The 17,619-nt window shown below is 42.6% G+C and overlaps 1 long non-coding RNA gene and 2 pseudogenes across 1 annotated transcript; 1 reads left to right on the forward strand and 2 right to left on the reverse strand.

Moving 5' to 3' along the window:
- Positions 1–1,399: 1,399 nt before the first annotated feature.
- On the reverse strand, positions 1,400–1,865 carry LOC133048971 (interferon alpha-17-like; annotated as a pseudogene).
- A 7,156-nt stretch (positions 1,866–9,021) lies between these two features.
- Positions 9,022–9,592, reverse strand: LOC133048539 (interferon omega-1-like; annotated as a pseudogene).
- Positions 9,593–13,779: 4,187 nt separating this feature from the next.
- On the forward strand, positions 13,780–15,123 carry LOC133048891 (uncharacterized). The gene is made up of 3 exons (XR_009691138.1): positions 13,780–13,896; positions 14,817–14,867; positions 15,101–15,123. It is a non-coding gene; the product is annotated as an uncharacterized LOC133048891 (long non-coding RNA).
- Positions 15,124–17,619: the final 2,496 nt, after the last annotated feature.

The raw sequence follows: 17,619 nt of genomic DNA on the forward strand, positions 1-17,619 counted from the left end.
AATACCTGCAGGAGTCTGTAAAATACCTGAAAGGAGAAATCAACTTCCTCAACTCCGTTTCCTAGACATGTCATCTGGGCCATAACATTTCATGAGCTCAATCAATATTCATGTAACATCAATTCACAAGGATGGTAATGATAGGAGAAAAAATACCAACATCTCTTAATAGATATGATGTGATAACACAATAATTTAAATATTCTTCATGGTTCTACAAGGGAGGCTATGATGAAATAATGTGTGAGATGATTTTTAAAGATCATTTGCAGAAATATTTTCTTCAAGTTTGCATTTTCAATATTTGGAAGGTGTGGTGAGTGGAAGGCCCACTGTCCACTTTTAGTTCAGTGATTCTCAAGTACTTGCAAGGAGCTGCCTGATCATTCTTTCGTTGTCTCCCTCAGGTAATAAGGAAACACTTTGTCTACACGTGTAGATGATTTTCTCATTAGCCTGTGCCTTGAGAGTCAATCTGTATACTTCCTTCAAATAGTCTATGATGCTCTGAACACTGAGTGACATCTCTGTCATCTTCCCCAGCTGAAACTGTGACATAAGAGTTTTTTGAGAGAGTGTGCAAGCAAGAACAATGGATTTCCCCTTGCACACCCATGCAGAGCCGATTAGGACAAATAGTGCAAAAATGAAAAAATAGTCTTGTGCACTGAACTTGTCCTCTCTCTGAATCATCCAATTATTTTCCAGCTTCCTTGCCATGAGACTCCCATGAGGATAAGTCCAGGCCAAGTAATGTGAGAAGAAGTGCTATTACCCCATCTAGTCCTGGTCCCTGGAAGCATCCCATGTGATCAACCAGACTTTTCTCTTTGCCTCAAGGAGAATAGACTCAAGTACTACAGTCAAATTTGAAGTCTCCGGTTGATGATGGAAAAAAATATCTCAAAACAATGGCACCAATGTTCTCAACTCACTCTTTGGAGGAGAGCAAGCTAGAAGATTCACCTGATCAAGAACGCCTGCATTATGCTCTTCATAGAAGGAAAGAAAAGTGTCCACTGGAATCAAATGCCTGACACTTTGCTGTTTACCTGTTAAAGAAGCTAAGCATTAGGTGAACTGACAAATACCTTTAACACCATACTCTCTTAAAAGCTTTTCCACAAACAAATAAATTTCATATGTTGAAAACAGCATATACCGTCAAAACACATAGAAAAATCTTCTAAATTATGTTCTAATATTATTTATTTAAGAAAAGAGATTGTGTTTCTCTGTCTAAATATTTTTGTAAAATTGTGATTTTCATTTCAGACATTTTTAAGCTTGTGAGCAAACAGATGATCACTTTGGAGGCTTAAGCAAACAACAGTGTGATTGAGTGGAGAGTGTCACAAGTATAATTTTCATTTTATCTGTTGACTTTTCTTGAAGATTCTTACATGAGGGAAAGGCACTTTTCAATTTCCACTCTGACAACCTCCCAGGCACAGGGGCTGTATTCCTTTCCCTTCTAGTAGAGATGGATTCCTTGGAAATACTTCCGGACAGCAATTCCCAAATCGGGACAATCCAGAGTCACTTCTTCCCGCTGTTCCAAGCTCTGACCCAGGCTGGAGTGGTTTTTGAGGAGGGCGCTGTTCCAAGCAGCTCAGCTGCTCTCCCTGGTGAAGAGGTTGAAGATCTGCTGGAGCATCAGTTGGTGATAACAGGTGCCTTGAGTCATCTGGATTGGGGTGATATTCTCTCTTCTCCAAGGACACTTGAAGTCGTGTCTGTGCTCTAGGCATGACTGAGAGGGGATCGTTTTCATCTGTCTCAAATGTATGAAGAATGTTGTCAAGGGGACAAGCAGGGATTGAGCAGAGCTTGACTCCTGCCACTAGCAGATAGATCTTGGTCATAGAGAGTTTCCGTGAGTCACTGGGCGGCCACCAGGGGGCGCGCGGACACCACTAATCAAAGAGCGAAAGGTTTCTTCCCCCGGTCCTGGCACAGCGCGCTTCCCTGGGCTTTCACAGGAGGGCGGAGGATGTCTTCTTACAGGTTTTATAGTGAGTTTCCGAGTTCTAAGACTTCATTTCACCGGGTTTGGCAGCCTTTTCTGCAGGAAAGGCGTCGCTGTCAGAGGCCAGGTTAGTACTCCTTGAGTAGTGCACTCAGAAATCTTCAATCCGAGCCCTCGCCAGAGACGTTTTGTGTGGTGGCAAGCCCGGAACCTTGCGTTTTCTGCTTTCCCCTGAGTGTCGTGCTTTCTTCTCGCACAGAGATTTAGCGACGCCACTTTTAGAAAGAAAATGCGTTTAGGGAGGCGTTTGAGGCGGAGAATCAGAGCGACTTGGGGGCCGATTTTACAGATTCGGGCTCCTTTCTGTCGCAATGAAGGGACCGCTCACGGAAAGGGGAGCTGGCGGCGGCGACGGGGCGACGGGACGGTGTTGGGGACGCCCTGGGGGTGTCGGGGCGCGGTCCCCACCCGAGGACCGGGGACTTTCAGGGTGTCGTTCAAGGAATTGGCCCTGAAGTGGGGGAATAAGTATTGAACAACTGAAAACTAGGAATATTCGAAAACTCACAGCACTGTATTTTTATGCGTTTAAATTTGGATTTAATTATATTTGTCTCATTAAATAGTTCACATTTTTTATTTTTGAAATATTTTATGAAAACATTTAAAATATTATATATGATATTAAAATATGTGAGTATTGAAATATTTATTCATTTACGAAAATATTTGTTAGATAATATATTAAAATATTAGTATTAAATGATATTAATATTTATTAGTATTTCATTAAATTCTTTTTAAGCTATGGTTTATACTGAAACAAGAATTTAATATGATTTTACTTTACTGACTTTAATGGAAGCCACCTCATTAATATATTCCAGATCACTTCTTTGACAATTTCTTGTGCGTCTGTGACAGTCTTAAATAATTATTATGTAACTCGAGTTTCTGAAACACCGCTGCCAGCACTCCACCTTGAGTGTAGTGTAGCCAAAGGAATTAGTGCAGATGTCCCTGGTCCAATGATTAAGACTGTGCTTTCAATGCAGGAGGTGCAAATCTGATGTGTGGCTGGGAACTAACATCCCACATGCAGTACTGTGCAGTCAAAAAGAAAGGAAGATGGATGGAAGAGAGAGAGAGAGAGAGAGAGAGGAACGAAAGGAAGAAGAGGCAGTGTCCTGTACAAAGCGTTGAGGGCATTTACCAGGTCTGATCTTTTCATTTTCTTTGGGAAGAATTTTGTAAGTGAAATGAAAATTGCCCAGATTTCATTGGCAATGAGAAGCCTTTCTTCGTAAGACACATATGGTCTTGCAAATGAAAGGGCATTTCTTGTCTTTCTTGAACATTTTGATGTTTTGTTTAGTGCATATATTTTGGTATTTTCATTTTTTTAATATTGAGTTACAATGTTATTTATCTTGATGTCTTAGACTTGGTGCCTTTTAACATTTCATACTCAAGAGAAGTCCTTTCTTACTTTTCCCCAATACTAACCCAAGAAATAGCTTCAGAAGTACTGTTGCCAGCTTCCCTGGTGGCAGGGAAAGTATACGAATGTCCCATTTCTTGTCCTCCTACCCTCTGTCACATTTTATAACCGATTTCCTGGTCTCTTTAACCATTAAAAAAAAAATCTATGTCTTAAAATAATGTCACCAGAGATGGTCTAAGACTAACTGAGGATGATGTTAGGAAATGTTTACCTCATTTGTACTCTTCACAGAGCAGCTATTATTTTGTAAGACAATTTTTCAAGATGCTGGCCCCAAGCAAAAGGATTCAAGTGCTGTAAGATTTGTTTTCATAATGTTCCAGGACTGCTGTAAGCGTGGAATCTTGGGATCTGCTCCTTCAGAATCTTTTGGGCAGTCCCCTCTCCTAGACTTTGGTTTTGGTGGGCCTCAAAACACAGCATTTTAGCCAATTTCCTTCTCTCCACATCTTTTATTTTTTTTAAGTCATTTTTTTTTCTTTTAGAAAAAAAATTTCATTTAACTAACTACAAATTTGGTTTCTTTTTCTCTCAGTATTATTTTGAAGTATAACACAATCTGTATCTTAAAAAGTAGTATCAGAGGTGGTCTAAAACTTACTGAGGTTGAAGAAAGGGACTGCTTCTTTTCTCTCATTTATTAACAGAGCAATGGTGTTGTATTAGACAACTGCCTAAAATCTGGTTCACTGCAAAGAACTTAAAGTACTGTGGGATTTCTCTCCATACTGTACCAGGCACTGATCAAAGGAAGGAAACGTGGGCTCCTGGGCCCCTTCAAAGTCCTGCAAGGCAGTCCCTCTCCTGGAATTAACACTTAGGGATTCAACATGCAGATCCTTGACAGTGTTAAGAGCCCTGCAGGCAGAGTTTCTCCTGGCTGGACTAAGGGTGGAGTAAAGAGGTTCCTATTGGTTATATTGATATGAAAGACTGCTATCATTCACTACGTTTCACATTCTCAGCCTAATTTGCAAACTTTGTATTATTTGAAGTGAAGGATGTCCTCTGTGGCTGCTACTAAAGTGGTCTTGATGTTTTTGAAGACAAAATGAACGTCTGGTGTCCGCTACATCAGGAGCCCCAGATAGTGTGAGAGTAGACTTCCTGCCGCCCCCAGCCCCTCCTCTTCATCAGCTCTGAGATCCTGCCCTCAGCTGCTCTGAGCTCCTGCTGCCTCCTTCCTCCTCATCCTGCCTCGATGACCTCTGCCCTGCTCCCAGGAGGCCAGTCACCATTCGTGCCTGACTCTTCTGGAATGCACATCTCCAAGCACATTGTCACCTATGTGTGTGTGTGGTCAGCACACTTTGGTGACAGAATAAAGAAACTGTATGAATTAACCCATGTTCCGTATTATGTCACAGTTATCTGTAGACCATCAGAAAGCAAGAACTATGGTCCTGAAAATCATTGTGGAAAAATTCAAACCTTATGTATTAGACCTTAAACAGACATCCAGAGAGTAGTGGTTAGATATATTTTGGTGCAATTTAAACTGTCACAATAGACTATGTAGTCACACCTTTGAGTTCTCTTTTAGACTAAAGAAGTGAGTTAGATAGAGCTTCAGGTTTTTATTTCAAGCTGAGTTGACTCATATAGATGAATAGCTCCTTTTGGATTAAGACTTTTCCGTGAGTATATTTCATTTCCATTGTAAAAACACAAAAGAAGCATCAAAGCTGTGACATTCTCTGATGGCCAGGATGGAAGGAAAAAGTTTCTCCATGAAAACAAAATTGAGAAAAGTGCAGAAAATGACAATTCTGGCCTATTTAAAGATCTTATATGCGGGAAGTTGCTGGGAAGAGCTGGATAAAGGCTGGCAGAGCCCAGCATCTGCAGGATCACCAAGCTCACCAGATGCCAACCCCTTCCCTGATGACATGGAGGGTGATGTTCTCCAGCCCTGGAGAATGGTGATCATCACCATTGCCACCCTCTGAGAGACCAGGAATCGCCAAACTCAGCGCTTCAGTGTAACTGAGTCCCAGGGCTCCAGCTCTACAAGGAGCTCAAAGCTGCCTTCCCCCTGCCTCTGCGGCTGGGATGGGCACTGCAGATCTCCCTGTAACAGACCAACTGGCCCTGCCCGCCCAGCGGGCACCACCTGCGGGTCAAGCGCCTTGAGCTCGAGTGCTAGATCCACCAAGGAGAACAGGGGAGTCCCAGTGGGCAGGAGCCCCAGGCCTGGGCAAGGCGCTGCTGGGGCCCCGGGAGCACATGGAACCCCGGGAGCACTGAGGAAACTCCCTTTTCCGGCCAACAGCCCAGGGCAGCTTTGCAGTCACTTTGCTTGGAGCCTGTGATTTCTGCACCTGCCTCTGTGTCCTTCCTCCCCTTCCTGGGAGGAGATTTTAGCCAGGGCGCTTTACCCCAGTGCCCGTTTATGCAGTGATTCACGGCTGGAGATCAGAGCATGTTGGGGTGTGTTTTCAGATTCAGGGTTGTTTCTGGGGAAAGGACTGATTCGGGGAAAGGGGATAAGGCACCTAAAGTCTGGACTGGCATCTTTAGATATTGGGGCCCTCTTGTGGGAAGACTTGAGGACAAGACTGAGACTTACAGGAAAGGGAAAATGATTTCATTTAATATAAATGGTTAATTTCTCCTTCAATGTTCAACTCGTTGAAAAATATTTTAAAATGTATAAATAAGTTTGAAACTCACACCAAGTTTACATATTTTCCTTATGCCAAAACAAGATCAAATGCAAATGTTTTCAAAATGACTTCTTTGTTCATCTCAGTTCAGTTGAGCAAAACCTGTAGTTGACAAACTTATGACCCAGTAACTACCTAAAATTATTAATCTCAATTTTCAAAATCTTTCTTTCTTTCTTCTCTTTTAGCCTAGGATCTTATGTTAAGCTTTCAAATTTATACATGGTCTTGCATTGGAGAGTTTTATGAACTTTTAAAAATGTCATTTCATACAGATAAGTTGCTTTAAAATTCATAATCAAGATGTTTTTGTGTTCAGCATAATGTAGGTTTCCACTTAATGTACCATTTGCTACTTAATAGAAACCTTATATGCTAAATGCACTGATTGTATGGTGACTTGATGCCCAGTAAATATCTCGGCGTGCTTGCTACAGCTGTGAGATTATTTCATTTGCTAGTAAAATTTAAAAATGTGTAGATATTCTCTGTACAATCCTAGAGAAGACTAACCTGTTCTAATTTGTAGAAGTAGAAGTTTTGCATTAAAAATTAGAATTGAGCAAGGCACAGATATGGCATAATCCTCTCTAAGGTAGATATGAAATAATGGTCAGAGCTCTGTATACACCTGTCACAGTAACAACTCTCATTTTAGTATGTTTAATTTTAATGTGTTAATGTTTACTGTGTCCCTGATGCTTTATATAATTGACTCATATCTGATAATTTTGTAAGTTGTTGTATTAACATCATATAGATTAAATGACATGAGATGGTATATTGAATGGAGTACAGTATTCTCATTATCCCTATTTTGATTTTAATTGGAGAATAATTGCTTTACAATGTTGTGTTGATTTTTGTGTACAACCGTGTAAACCAGCTCTGAGTACACATATATCCACTTCTCCCTATTTTAAAGCTGAGAAAACTGTAGGATAGGACAGAAAAATCAACTGGACTAAATGATGCAGAGAATTGAGGGAAAAGTAAAGAGATGACGAGATAACAAATACACTGGTCACCTGAGAAGACAACAGTAACCCACAAAAAATGAAAAGAAAAAATGCAGCAGGATTGTTGTTTTCAAGCAGTTTAACTGGTAAAACTATTTTAGGATTCATACTTCATTCATTAATAATGTTTCTCATGTCTTTAGTATGAGGAGGTAACAGTTGGTTTCTGGACTCGTTGTTGGGTTTTGGTCTTTCAGTAGCAATGCAGAGGCTCCAGGAGGTGACATTGCCAGCAAGTATAGACAAGGGGCTTTATTGAAAAGAGAACTAGGATCCAACCCGGGACACCACAGGACTAGAGGGCAGAAATCCATTTCACAGCACCTGCTCTTTCCTTCCTGCCTGTGCATGTGTTTGATTTTCTGCATTGATATGAGATCTCTATTCTTTCCCTATTATTCATCTTTGTACTACATCAAAGCATTTTCTACTAATTCATCTTTCTCAAAGAGTGTTTGATGAACTCATAGGAGTGCTTTCTAGAGATATGAAACCCAGACATTGGAATGCTTTTCAGCATACAGCCAAGGAAAGTTCTCACACTGAAAGCATTTTGGAACTAGCACCCAAGGTGAAAGGAAAATACCTTTGCCGGGGGCGCAGCACCTTTGCAGTGTCCCCTTCTAGTCACTGTCTCAGGCCAGCTGTCCTGCCTCCTCCCTGCGGGCAGCCACACTGTGATCCTCACAGTCCTGATGATTTCTGCCAGGAGCACTTGATGATTCTTGTGTGTGAACTCATTGAATCCAAACAGTAATCCTGTGAAAACTACTCTTATTGTCTGCGTACTAAAGATGAGGAAACGGACCTGTTGTGTTTGTGAGACTTTTCAGGGTCACACTGTTGGTAAATAGCAGTGCTGGGATTCAGAGGTTTTGGAATTTCTAGAACTCTCCTTTCCCTTGGGCTCTCTTCCTGTGGCTTCCACTCTGACTACACCGTGCAGCTAGAAGAAACCAGCACAGAACGGAGCTCCTGAGATGGAGGCAGTGAAGGCGCTGTGTGAGGGGGTGACCTGCTCAGTCCTGAGGAGGCAGGGCTGAGGAGAAGGTGGGAGACAGAGTAATAGGAGTCAGGAGCGGCCATCAACACCGCATGTCGTCAGCTTTCCTGCAGGAGGGGACTGCTTCCCTCAGACATTTATATCAACCATTCTGTAATGAGTGGGTATGGATTAGTTATGCCTATGACATCAAGATGAACCATTTTGTACAATTTCATAATCTCCTTTCTACCTGTTATTTTCTTGGCACCCTCGACAGCTTAGAAGATCTTAGTTCTCAACCAAGGCAACCTGGAGGGAAAACTCAGAGTGCTAAAAACTGCACCACCAGAAAGCTTGAAGAATTCCACCTTTTGACAGACATTTGTTAGAAAGTCATAGAACTGTTCCACAGTATAAAATGAACAAATACTGTTTTGTGATAGGTATATATAGACAAAATAAGGACTTAGTTTTTTAAAATAAAAAAACTCAAGAAGTTGTCCTTGATAAGTATTCAATAAATAAAACAAATTACAATTTGAATCATAGAAAGGGGAATATATTTTCTAAATTTTAATACAATGTAAGGACATACATCTTTTATATGAAAATATGAAATATTGAGATACAATAACATTAAATAAATAAAATATCAATAACATCAAAGCAGTTGTTGCTTATAGACTGATACTCGTGCACCTGGGTACTTTTATATCTCCTTGCTTATTACCACTGACATGTATTGGCTGAGTTAATTCAATAAATTTGGTGGCTGAAGCAGAATTCAGAGTCTTCTGAAATGACCCCAGGTGGGTATATGAGGGTGATGTGGCATCTTAGTCAGTGAGAGTCATGTCAAGGTCAGATCAGTCTCCATCCTACATTCTTAAACGTTCTTGCAAGCTGGTTGATGAAGAGAGAAAAGGCTCTCCTTATATCCAATCTGACAATTTCCCAGGCACAGTCGCTGTATTCCTTCTCATTCAGGTAGACATGGATTCCCTGGAAGTACCTCCTCACGGCATCTGTGGGGCCCTTCCTCCCCAGGGCAGAGTCTTCCTCTCCCGTCACCTGCTGCAAACAGTAGTCCAGGTCAGCCAGCTGCTGACCCAATCCAGTGCAGAGCTGCTTCAGGAGGGTGGTGTCCCAGGCAGCAGAGGAGCGCGTTGTGTTGAAGACGTTGAAGCTCTGCTGGAGCATCTCGTGGAGCACAGAGATGGCCTGGGCCTCCTGCAGCTGGCCGCCCTCCACCATCTCCTGGGGAAAAGCGAAGTCTTTTCTCTCCTGCAGACAGAGGTGAGGGGAGAGTCTCCTCATTTGGTCCAGGAGAGTGAGGTTCTTCTCAGTGGCAGCCAGCACGTGGTTCAGAGACAGGTCACAGCCCAGGGATCCTCCAGGGCCGTAGCTGACCAGCACCAGGGCCATCAGTAGAGAGAGCACGAGGGCCATGGGGAAGATGAGGCTGCTGCTGGGCTGGCGGAGACAGCGTCTGCTGAACCTTGAGGTAGGTTCTCTGATGCCATGCTTTCTAAGCAAGGCCATTAAATAGGAAACACAGTAGTTTTCATTTTCTAATCATTTCTATACACTTTTACTTCCTTTTTGGTTTTCTGTTACGTATTTTCTATATAGTCAAAGAAATTTTCTTTCTTCTAGACTGTGATAGGATCTGTGTCTTAAGTCAGAATTGATGGACATGTGATATCACACAGGTTATTGCCCTTCATCTCTCATTCATAAGTGTTGCTGTCCTCTCATCCATGAACACATTGTTGGCTTGCTCTTAGGCTCCTTTTTTCCCTCTTAGTTTCCATAGGAAGCCAGGCTCTGTCAGCCCTATCGTTTCCCTATTTGTAAGGGATTTACCAGATCATTCTGGCAGTTAAGCTCTTGGAAACAAAGGATGAGTTTTCCTTAGTGTTTGACTTAGAGAAGAAGCTGATTATTATCAGTCCTTGAACTCCTCCCACATTTCTCTTCCTTCTGGAACACATTCCTGCAGATCCCTGCCCTTCAGGGAACCACGAGGGCAGGTCTATTAGAGACATCACCCTTTCTTCCCACCATTTTCTTATTGGACACCTGTGGTCCTCCACAGACTGGGCCAGGACACCCACCAGAATCCTAATTCTTCTCAGGGCACATGGGTGAGGAGATTCTAATTCCAAGATAATTGTATTTCCCCAGCAGCACCTCACTCACAAGGGAGAGATCACACAGAGCCACAGCCTGTCCTCTGGAGTGAGTGAGTCCCTTCCTCACCTGCTGGACTCCCTCCCTGAGGACAGGCCCACCACATCCTGTGGACAAGAATCTCCTTTCTGTGGAGGGCTTGTTTACTTATTGGGAAGATAGTCTTCCTGAAACCCCACCCGCTCCACTGGAGTGGTTGTTTGAAGGACCCTAGTTCTCGGTGGTGACCTCTTCTTCTCCTGACCAATTTCCCCAGGTTTCCAAGTTGTCAGCACTGCTCAGAAGCTGAGAGCCAAAGTATGTTTGCGCAAGTTGGTGGAGGAGTTTCCAACTGCAATTATTTTACTTTTTCGTAGATAAATAATATTTACTTTGCCAAATATAGGGTTTATTATTCAAATCTTTTACTTAAACTCTTCAACACTTGCTCTGCTCAGAGTTTCTGAGCTGGAGGAAGGAGATTCAGTGATGGTGTTGTCCCTCATTGGAAGCTTATGTCACAGAATCTAATGAGTTTCAGTCATTTATTCGGGCAGTTGATTCTACTGGGCATCTCTGTTCCTCTGTTTCTGTCTCCTCTGAGGTTGCAAGGCAGTGAGACCCAGGTCACTAGATCAGGAAAAATAGCCTTCTTTCCTTTACCAGAGCATAATTTTTCATTTAAACTGTTTATATTCACTTAGTGACTTATTGGACAATGTTGGTATTCCTCTTCTGCTCTGATTCTATTTCATGATGAGACAAGAACAATAAAGGGAAGTAAAGAAAGTCAGAGGGGCTGCATCTCTATCACTTTCTTGTTTCTCTTTGCAACTTTCCTAGAAAGTAAAATTGCACAGTTGTTTTGTGGGCAACAAAAAACAAGGGTAAGTCTCAATGTCTTGAATATGGAAGAAGGGAAGTGGTTTTCCCCTGACGTAATGAGGTATTCTGAGATAGCAAACTGCAGTGAGGCATGCCTGGGGAGTAGGCTGTGGCAGAGGGGGAGGATGAGGCCAATATGAACAATAGAAAGCCTGGGACAGGGCTGCTTCTTACAGAAGCTCAATGAAGGCCAAGTCCTGAGTCAGTTGACTGCCTTCAGCTTTGGAAGACCAGCTAGCTGATTTTCCTTTCCTTTAATCCACATGTGATCAGCATAAGGGGAGATGGAAGAGAGATGGGCAATCAGAACCCCAGTTTCTAGGACACAAACCCTTTCTGGCAGGGTTGAGGAGACCAGCCTTGCCTAGCATCTGTGTAGTTGATAAATCCACTTGGGCAATGAGAAGATGCTTTGAAAAACGAGAATGATAGGGAATGAAATGACTCCAAAAGATCCTGATCTTAATCTGGTTAACAGTAAAATTATGATATTAAAAGTAAGAGCTGCATTTTATTGATTGTTAACCCTAATGATTTCTTTAATATTCCAGTTTGTGATATGATCACATTCATGGGTTGGGTTTCTGCAGGTTTTTGAAGAATGTTAAAAATATTTATGTGCTTATTTGGCTGGGCCAGGTCTTAGTTGAAGCATGCTGGATATTGCATCTTCTTTGCTTCATGCAGGCTCTTTACTTGGGCCATGGGAAGTCTTGCCTGCCTCATGCAGGATCTAGTTCCCTGAACAGAGATCCAACTCAGGCTCCCTGCTTTGGGAGCATGGAATCCTGGCCACTGGACCATCAGGGAAGTCTTAAGGAGTAGGGTTTCAATATATGAATTTGGGGAACACACACACATTTAGTCTATAACATGGTAATAAGAAGATACCAAGGTATTGTGTTTATGGTAAAGATTCATTAGGATATGTTTCCTTCTCGGTATTTATTTGCGGAAAAAGAACACATTGCCTGATGCTACCCTCATTTTTATGGCACATCCACCCTGAATTGTTTACTAATTAACTGTTATTCATGTTGTACTGTGAACCTAATTACCAAGGATCTACCAGGCTTCCCTGGTGGCTCAGATGGTAAAGAATCCACCTGCAATGCAGGAGACCAAGGTTCAATCCATGCGTTGGGAAGTTCCCCTGGAGAAGGAAATGGTACCCACTCCAGGATTCTTGCTTGGAGAATTCCTTGCGCACAGGAACCTGGCAGGCTACAGTTTATGGGGTCACCAAGAGTCAGACTCAACTGAGCGACTAGTACTTTTGCCAGACAAATTCCACAGACTATCAGTGTTCATCAAAAATGACAGTGACAACAACGACAAATTCCTTAGCCTCTGTAAGGGACTCACTTAATCCTTCCAACATAGTTGAAACTGAGTTGATATTCTCCTTTTCAAGAGCCCACTGCTAAGACTTTATTTGAATAAAATAATCTAAGAATGAATTTGCAAATCCAGGTTTCAAAACCTAATAGGTCAGATTCCAAACTCCCTATCCACAGCATAAACACCTGAGCACACTGCATGTACTGAACTCTCACTTATTCCCCTACTTTACTTCTAACACAAGATGTTCCTTTTTGTTTCATACCTCGATGTTACAAAGCTCTTATTTCCATTAATTAACTCCTCCCTCCAAATTCTAGATAAGCTGAGCGATTTACAAAGTATCCTGATTATTTTTTAGAAGAAGCAAAATGAAATTATCAAGTGGTAGTTATTACTGAGAGTCTAACTGTGCTTGTCAAAATTAATAATTCTAATAAATATAAAATAATCATAGTTCACTATCCAAGATCACTCATAGATTGTTAAGTGATCCTCACCATAAAATAGATACGTGATGGACAAGGTCCTTGAGAGTTATGACCACTGCGCGAGATTCGATTACAAACATTCAGTGAATCCACTGTAGAAAACCCCAAGCTGACGGTACTTGTGGATATAGGTAAAGCATACTTAATGCTACCAAATTACATGAATATGGGAAATGACTGGAAGAATACTAGGCGACGCATGCTAACGGGTGAGTTGTGAGGGATGGAGCAGAGCATCCCCATGGCCATCAGCAGGAAACAGGAGTTCAGAAAGTCAGCACTTGCCCTGGGCCTCAGGGAAACAGCTCAGGTCCTGCCCTGAGCTAAGCCGCCCTCCAAGCTCCTTTCGCTGCGCCCCAACGGCCGGGAGGGGGCGCCCGATCTCTCAGGAACTGACAGACCGGCGCCGCAAACCCAGCTGGACCCGCCTCCAGGTACAGAGCGGCCAACTCGGGCGGCGGATCCACGGGGAGAACTCGGGGGTCGCCCTCGGAGGGAGCCGCCGGAGCCCAGGGAGCGCCTGGGGCCGCGCGAGCAGAGAGGAAAGTTCTTTTTCGGGCCCGACTGCCCAGGGCAGCTTTGCCGCTGCTTCTGTCAGAGCCTTTGATGTCTGCACCTGCCCTTGTATCCACCCTCCCCTTCCTGGGAGGAGATTTTACCCAGAGCGATTTACAGCGGTGCCCGTTTATGCTGCGATTGGTGGCTGGAAATCCAATGGCAACCCACTCCAGTACTCTTGCCTGGAAAGTCCCATGGACAGAGGAGCCTGGTAGGCTGCAGTCCACGGGATCGCGAAGAGTCGGACACGACTGAAGCGACTTAGCAGTAGCAGCAGCAGATGGCTGAAAATCAGAGCATGTTGTGGTATGTTTTCAGATTCAGGGCTGTTTCTGGGGAAAAGGACTAATTCAGGGACAATGGGAAAGGCATCTACAATCCGGACAGAAATCTACTAGATATTGGGATCCTCCAGTGGGAAGGAAGACTGGGGACAAGACTGAGACTTAAAGGAGCTCCCAGGGTTGAGAAAATTATTTCATTCAATAGTAATATAAAAGGTAAATTTCTCCTGTAATATTAATTGTTTGAAAAATCTTTTAAAATAGATAAGTCTTAAACTCGCACCAAGTTGAAATATTTTCCTTATGCCCCAACAGTACTTTTATGTTCCTGGCTTTAATGGAAGCAAAATCATCAGTAATGTTTTCAAAATAGCTACTTTGTATATATCTCTCCTCACTGAAGGAATGCCATATTTGATAAATTATGACCCAGTAATTATCTTAAATAACCAATCTCAACTTAATCTCAACCAGTCTCAAAATCCTTTTCCCTCTCATGTCTTTTAACCAAGGATCATCTATTAAACATTCCTTTTTCTATGTAGCCTGTTTTTCATTGGAAAGGTTCATTAACTTTTTCAGAATGTCAGATCATATGGATAAGTTGCTTAAAAAGCTGCAATCAAAATGCTTTTGATTTCAGCATCATGTGTGCTCAGTAGGTATCAACCGTAAATAGACAGTTGGGTATATGATTCCAGCATGCATCTTCGGAAGGCATCACCATCAAGGCTGATTTCTAAAGCCCTGAAAACCAGAGCAGGTCATGATCTAGCTCATGAGTTTGAAAAGAAAACATTTCTGGGCCCTGAACACAGGAAAACCACAAGTGTCTTTGTCACAAATGAAACTCAGACTAGATACCAGCCAGATGGCAGGAGGGTAGTGTGAGTGTGGAGCCTGGGATCTGGTTAAAAACCTTGAAATCTGTGTGTCTTCTAGCTGGAGATCACGGAGTTTGAACAAAAATGAATAATGAACATCTTTACGTGGGTAAGTAACAATGCAAGAGCAAAGGGTGCATTGTGTATGGGTCAGAAATTCACAGAAGAAACCTGCATTTCCAGTGGATATGATGGGGAAAGGTTGTCACCTATTCTAGCATACTGGTCTTAAAACTGAAGTCTCAACTCCACAGCTCTTCTTCTGAGCTCTACTCTGTGATGCTGGGGCTCCAGTTCCTTCCAGTACATTTCTCCTTTGGCTGCAGATTGTTTTTCTTTCAGAGTTCTCCCGAACCAATTCCAAGAGGTGAACTAGAAGGCTGGAGTATGACGGATGACAACCACCATCAATTAGGAACAGGAAAACTAATGGTTGCTGCTAGATGCTCTGTGTCACCAGTCAGATTGGCAAAAACTAAAAAGGATGATAAGATCCTATTTTGGTTAATGTGTGAGCACATATAAGGACTTAAATGGTCTTGAGTATAGGTTAATTTAGCCATTGTTATTGTGAACAGTTGGCAATATGCATGTGCGTGGTTTATGTATTTTGACCAATAAAATTGACTTCATGGCCACTTGTTCGGAGAAAGACACTCACTTGCATTATAAGACACCTGCATATACTTGTAGCAATCTCTCCTCTAAAAGCACTAATTTCTGAGAAGGACTGACTCTGGGGGTGACACTGCCCGCACTTAGGGACTGAAGTTTTTATGGAAAACAGGTAGGATCAAACCCAGGACAGCCCAGGCTTGGAGAGCAGAACCTCACACTTCATGGCCCTTGCTCTTTTCCTCCTGACTCTGCTTTGCTGCTGAAAGTCTGAAACCCAACAGAGTTGAGAAGGTAATTTTAGAAGTTTCTTAAAGGAGTAGTAGAGTAGTACTCATACTAAAGAAGCAAGAAACATTATTAATGAGTAATGTGTGTGATATTCTGCATTTATATCAGATCTCTATGATTTCCCTATTATGCATTCTTATAGTAGATCAAAGCATTTTCTACTACTCCTTCTTTCTCAAAGAATTTCTATGACTTCCTAAGAATACTTCTAGAAGTCTGAAGCACAGAAATTGGAACTGTCTTCAGCATTGAGCACAGGAGAGTTCACACACTGAATATACTGTGAAACTAGCACCCGAGTTAAATATTTTTACCGAAGACCTAGCGTCTTTCTAGTGTTGCCTTTCTGTCACTGCCTCAGGCCAGCTGTCCTGTCTCCCCACTGTGGGCAGCTACTCTGGACTCTCAGTGTCCTGATTATTTCTGCCAGGCATATTTTATGCCTCTTGTAATATGGACTCATTGATCCAAACAGTAGTCCTATGAAAAACTACTGTTATTTTCCCCATACTTGAGAAGAAGATCAAGACAGCATGCATGCCTGCGTGCATGCTAAGTTGGTTCAGTCCTGTCTGACTTGTGACCCAAGGACTGTAGCCCACGAGGCTCCTCTGTCCATGGGATTTTCAAGAAAGAATACTGGAGTGGGTTGCCATGTCCTTCTCCTTAGTGTTTGTGACATTTTTCAGGGTCACACTGCTGTGAAATAGCAGAGATGCAATTCAAAGGTGTTGAAACTTGGAGAACTCTCCCTTCACTTGTGCTGTCTTCCAGTGATTTCCACTGAGAGAACCTTTGAGGCTAGAAAGCATCACAGAACACAGGTCCTGTGTTGGAGGCAGTGAAGATATTGCATAAGGGAGTGGATTGTCCAGTAAAGCAGGGCTGAGGAGGAGGTGGGAGGAAGAGTAACAGGGGTCAGGATCAGCCACTCGGCACCTCATGTTGGCAACTTCCCTGGAGGAAGTGAGTCCTCTCCCACATACTGACACCAACCGTTCTTTGCTGACTGGGTATAAACTAGTTATACTTGTGACTTCAGGACTAATCATTTACCACAGTTTCAGAGACTCCTTTATACCTGTTTTATTTTGGGGGGGAGGTGAAGGGGTGGCTGCACTCCACAGCTTGCAGAATCTTAGTTCCCTGGACAGATAATCCTGGTACCTGAGCTTCTTACACTGGAAGCATGGAGTCCTAACCACTGGACTGCCAGGGAATTCCAGGAATTCCACCTTTTGACAATCATTTCCTGGAAAGTGTTAGGACTCTTCTGTAGTATAAATGGACAAATGCTATTCCATGATACGTTTATGTAGACAAAATAAGTATTTATGTCTTCATAATGAAAAAGGCAATGTTTTCCAAGGAAAAGCATTCAATATCACGGTAATCTAAGTCGATACCCCGATGAGTAATGCTGAAGAAGCTGAAGTTGAATGGTTCCTCTTATTTTTTTTTTTTTATTAGTTGGAGGCTAATTACTTCACAACATTTCAGTGGGTTTTGTCATACATTGATATGAATCAGCCATAGAGTTACACGCATTCCCCATCCCGATCCCCCATCCCGATCCCCCCTCCCACCTCCCTCTCCACCCGATTCCTCTGGGTCTTCCCAGTGCACCAGGCCCGAGCACTTGTCTCATGCATCCCACCTGGGCTGGTGATCTGTTTCACCATAGATAATATACATGCTGTTCTTTCGAAACATCCCACCCTCACCTTCTCCCACAGAGTTCAAAAGTCTGTTCTGTACTTCTGTGTCTCTTTTTCTGTTTTGCATATAGGGTTATCGTTACCATCTTTCTAAATTCCATATATATGTGTTAGTATGCTGTAATGTTCTTTATCTGTCTGGCTTACTTCACTCTGTATAATGGGCTCCAGTTTCATCCATCTCATTAGAACTGATTCAAATGAATTCTTTTTAATGGCTGAGTAATATTCCATGGT

This window comes from Dama dama, chromosome 29 (assembly GCF_033118175.1).
Source record: "Dama dama isolate Ldn47 chromosome 29, ASM3311817v1, whole genome shotgun sequence".
Taxonomy (NCBI): Eukaryota; Metazoa; Chordata; class Mammalia; order Artiodactyla; family Cervidae; genus Dama; species Dama dama.